The sequence below is a fragment of the Daktulosphaira vitifoliae genome, unplaced genomic scaffold, assembly GCF_025091365.1.
Source record: "Daktulosphaira vitifoliae isolate Bord-2020 unplaced genomic scaffold, ASM2509136v1 Scaffold_1, whole genome shotgun sequence".
In the NCBI taxonomy this organism is placed as follows: Eukaryota; Metazoa; Arthropoda; class Insecta; order Hemiptera; family Phylloxeridae; genus Daktulosphaira; species Daktulosphaira vitifoliae.
The window spans coordinates 84,642,941-84,648,940 of record NW_026099572.1 but is presented as its reverse complement, the minus strand read 5'-3'; positions in this window follow the sequence as shown (position 1 = coordinate 84,648,940).

Here is a 6,000-nt window from a genome sequence, read left to right as displayed (position 1 = left end):
TTTTAATCTATTTAAACCTATAAGCGCCAAAAGATTTGTAAGAACACTCTTATTCAAAAATAAGTATATTAAAATTACTGTAAAAAATATCAATTTCAAAACAAATTTGCTGTACATTAAAATTGATATAAATTTTTTTTAACACTGATCCAAATAAAATCTTAAATATTAAAAACAATAATCTTTGTTTTGTTATATTTTTTCTGAAAATTCGATTAAAAACTATCTAAATACAAACCATCCACGCGTGTCAAATTTTTTCCACCAGGATTTTTTAAAATGCTCCGAAAGCTCCGATATCTTCTAACTTACATCAAGTTAAACCTTTTGAAGTGTACTAAATTAAAAAAAAAAAATTACCCCGACAATTCTTATACAAAGTGAAATTGTCCGTCAAAGCCAAAAATATCGTTATATTTAATTAAGTACATAATTTAACAAGCATTTCATAATATTTACTTAAAATTTTAAATCATGAAAATTGTAAAATTAAAAATATACACATTATAAAATTTAATAAATTTTCATCGNATACACATTATAAAATTTAATAGATTTTCATCGAATTGTTTTTTATAATAGTGTCAGATATCATTTATAAATCTACGTCCCAACTTTGCCGCTTCTCCACTTTGCTTGGGTATTCAAAAATCTAACAATGCACAATAACAGTAAAAAATATATATATAAATATAGGTGTCCCACCATGATTTGATACATACATTTTGATATATTATAACTTTTGATCCAGTGAACACTTAGCATTACTTTTTTTAAAAATAATTTTTTTAGTTTTTGACAATGTTAAAAGAATATTTTTTATTATTTGCCTCTCTCTCTTTCCAACTGTGCCAAGACTCAAATATATTTTTTTATCCTGTTATCCTAATAAGTTACCATTAAAAAAAATTGAAAATTTTCTTTTTGTTATAGCGTAATTTTAAGGCAATTTTTATAAATTTTAATATTTTTCAAATATTTTCATGAATTTTGTCACTGACCTATTTTATTATGAATAACAAAATCACGAATGTAAAAATCAATGTTTATGATAACAAAATTACTCTGTATAAATAAAAAAAGATTCTATTATGATTTAAACGTTGCCAACATTTTTTATTACAATACGAAAAAAAAAACAATTACTAGAATTCCGGTGCTAAGAAGTCAAAAATTAATTATTTAATTAAACATTTGTTTGATCATAAATTATTGATTATTTTATTTTTTAACTAGGTAAAATTATATTTATTTATATAATAAATATAACTAATTGTTATTCTTCCTGCGGGTACATATGCAATTAAGTCATAATATCCTATCTGGTACTCTTTGAAAAATGAAACTATTCAGTATTATAAAAAATGTACAATACTATATAATTATATAATTCTTGATGGCAAATTAAACTATAACAATAAACATGNCAATACTATATAATTATATAATTCTTGATGGCAAATTAAACTATAACAATAAACATGAATAAAGCTAGAGCAAAAAAACCCTATTTTTAATTTCTTATTGCAGAATATATTTGGTATCTGAAGATAATGACGTTTGTCATATGGCATATTTCATCTAGCAAAGTCATCTTCTCAAAAAAAAAAAATGGATATAACAATATTTATGTTATTTAAATAAAAAATAAAGTAAAATTTTAATTAAAAACACAGTACTGATATGACGCCTATTTTATTAACTTATTAAACAATCCGTTCAAAAATATTTAGAGATGCACTGTATGTTGTTATTATTTTGCTCGTTAATTAATTCAATCATGCATTGCTACAACTTAAAAGCACTAAACAAAGAAAATGTGAACAATATATTAATTAAAAATATTTGTTTACATCTTAAAATATGCATAACACATATATTACCAACGAATTAAGGAGGTATAATTCTCTCATTTCATAATAATTTTCTCGTACAGTATAATTATAACTCAATTTGTATTTGTTTCCAGTACTACAACTAGAGCATAAATCCAGGGGGTAATAAAATGTTTAAATGCTTACAAAAATGTAGGGAGGTCTCCACCCACGTTCACTCAAATCCACCAAATTAATATATATAATTGTATAATGTGTTATGCTTGTAATAATAATGGCCATTTATAGAGGGCTGTATAACTGAGCTAACGATTATGGTTGATCGGTAGCCTAAGATTCAAATGTTCAAATATGGACAAAATAATGATTTCATTTACTACAATAGTAGTGTAATGTAAACATAATAAAAAAATAAATGATTTGAAAAAACTGATCATAAATATTTAAAAATGAAATACTCATTTAAAACTACAGGCATAACATTCAGAGAAAGAACTACAGTCTGGGGACGCTAAAATCAAGTCGAGGGTACTAAAGTACCCCCTAGCACCTCCAATAATTGCGCCATTGATTATTTCAAAAAAAAAAATTTTATATGTATCGCATGATAACAATTTTGTACTGGGATATCAACTCACCTAAATTTTTATGATCTTCTTTTTAACATTACTTATTATGCATATTTTTTTATAAAATTATGTACAATTTTTAGGATGATCGTGACTCCATTTATTCTATATACCACAAATTTAATTAGGTCTGTACCATTTCTTGATTGTGTGATATAGTAAAATTTTAATATCTTTACAAGAGACATAGGGTACCGAAGCATACGCTTTAGATTTACGAGTTCAGCACGATAAGAATGAGGGGATATTGTCAAATCAAGTGGAAGGAGTCAGATGTGAAAAGAGTTCGACTGTTGGATGGCATCGCCGTACTAACTGCCCGTCTGACCTGCCGCAAAAGACGTTTCACAACAAAAAATCACTTTAAACTAAAAAGCGCTTTCCTGAAAAGTATAAAAATATTCGTCAAAATCTCTTTGTTCATAACACAATACGCTATTTAGGTTTCCATTAAAGAAAATAAAAATTTTAAAATATATTACCATAAAACATTCGCATTACCCATGTGGTTTATATTTTTATCATTAAATTTTATGCAAAAGTATACAAAATATGAATAAAAATATAATATATGTGATATCAAAAATTTTTTTAAAAATATTAAAATTGTTAAAACTTATCAACTCTTTACTTATATATAAAATAATATATCTAAATATCTAAATAAATAAAATATAAAAAAAAAATTGTTATACCACAATTATTATCTAGATATTCTCAACGCTAACCATCTGTATTAAGTTGATGGATGAATCTCTCAAAAATAAAAATTCTCAGAAAGCACAATTTTATTACATTTCTAAAATTTACCATTTAAAAAGTAGCATATATAATTAGACAAATAATTAGAATTAGAATTATGTCTAATTTAATTAGAAGTTAAAATTTAATTTAAAATAATCGATATACGTTACGAATATTATTTTAATTTATATATTAAACTAATGCAATCATGTTAATATTTCCAGATCTTCAAATTAAAATCAATTTCAGTGATTGATTCAAATTAAAATTAATATAGGAAATGGTAGTATTTTTCAAATGTAATGGTAAAATATGCTTATCTAGACTTTAAAATAGTCTAGATAAGACAGACTATTTGTTTTCGTCATTTGATCACCCAATGAAAGATCATATTGCGCTTTATACTTTAAATTCAGTGTACTTTTTTATTTAATTATATTTGCATACTTCAAACATTTTCTATTTAGCACTTTATTAATTCGGGTCAATTTATTCTAATGGCAGTTAAAATTGATTATTATAATGTGTACATTTCTTCGTTGTTTTTACGGACCTTTAAGCTTAAATTAAAGAACAAAATATTTAAATTTAACTCATTATACACTACAAACAATTTCAATTTACAAAAACTTTAAGTATTATTTTATAAAATGTATAGAATGAAGTTTTAAATAATCTAAAATGATTTAAATCATAACTTTAAATGATTTTTAAAACACAATTTACTATAGATAAATTTAGTACCCAATCATCATGTTATTTTATTAAATGTTATTAATTAAAAATGTAATTTCATTAGGAACGTTCATTGTGATTTATTAGGTATACTTCCTTCCATTTTTCATGAAATAATTTTTTCATAAAAATGTATAGATAAAAATTTTTTTTTATTTTTATAATTAAGTTTATTGTAAGAAAAACATATTCCAAGAGTAGATTTTAGGAGTAACTTTTGAAATTTAATTAGGAACATAGCGATATTTTTGTTTACTATTAAATGGACAATGATCTAGAAAAAGTGTTAATAAAATAAAAATTGATAACCTGTATTGTATTATTATTATTTAAGTATTCTAATTATTATAATTTTATAATGGTCAACAGTCTATGGTCACACTGTCCACTACGCTCTCTCAAGTGATAACAAGTCGCCATGAGGGATGAGAAACAGTACTGTTCTGTTCAAAAAAATCATTTCTGATTTTTTTCGGTGGGTCGATCAACTTCTAAGTCATCACATTGTTGTCAACTTCCAAGATGGAGTAGGACGTTTTCAATGTGACTTGACCATAATTATAGCACCATTATATTAATCATCTTTCTTTGGACATATCGAAAATTTTATTATATTTTTCTGTATCTTTGCACAATATGCGTATTTTAATATTTTAATTAATTTTGTTTTTTGGTTACCTAACTATGTTGTTTAATTGATAATAATAGTTTATGACTATGTATATACATTTTAACTTTAAACTTCATTTTATCTTTAATGGTCTACTCTATTTAAAATTCGTTTATTTTCTATTCTTTCTACTTGTCATGAACTATCAAGCCGTCGGATACGGTCAGGGTGAACATCTCATTGGGTCTTCTACATTTATATAGAGGATACCCATTGACGTTGGTGACATATCCATAATACCCTTACCACATGCGTTGTTTAATTCTGTGTATGGTAGTGAAATTTTAATATATTTAAGCAGTTAGTTTTTCTTAACCAGTTAATATTTTTGTATGCATGCTGATTGTTGCTATAATAAAAACTTAAATATTAGTTGTTTGAACGCTATATTAATGATATGTCGTTGATTTTTCTAGAGATCATATAGGCCATTTCAATGCCTAACTATCTGTAGATAGCCTGTTTTAGATCATTATTATAAATCACACGTAACATTCTTACATTTATCTGGACTTCATGATAATTAGCACTCAAAATAATATTACAAGCAAAAAGAAATATTAATTTGGATGTTATTTAATATACACAATTTTTAAATGACTTCAGTTAGATTTATAATCTTAAACTTTTCATGAATTTTCTATTTTTGGTTATAACCCAACTTTAATATTATATTCTGGTGTTTATACATATATGTATATATATTTTTTACTCCTATTATTTTGGGTTCTATGCATTTGGTATGATTTGATTTTAATGGGTAATTTAGTTTTACTGTCTATTTTTTCATTTTATTATGTTTTGATAATTATAAAACTCAATTATAATACTTAACAAATGTTAATAATTGTTATTTTAAGTCATAACTGTTATTTATAACCTTTCTCCCTCCCTAGGATAAGATAAAAAATCAATGGTGCTCCGACGTTACCTTTGACCCATGCAGAACCCTCCTCGTGGTTCTTGTTAAAGTTAAGCTGTTTTTTATGAGTTAAGCTTATAATATCTAAAATGGTTTATGATTATTTACGCTCAAATTTGTTTAAATATTAAAAATGTTTTAGTTTTTTTTCCCAAAATTGCATTTAAATAATTTACAAACTGATAAAAATTTTAAATTTAATTGTTTATGTTAACAAAACATTTTTAGACACACTCATTTTAGAATAATTTAAAAATTTAGATTTCGAAATAGTATAATAAAAATTGATCACTTGTGGCTAGTTAATTAAGTAAAATTAAAACTATATTAAAAATATTATTAATTTAAAAAAACTAAAAAATATTAAAAATATTAAACTCAAAAGCCACAAAAAAATTAATGAAAAGTCGCGGATACGTATTTCGGAAACAATGTTACCATTATCAACGCTAAACACATACTGAC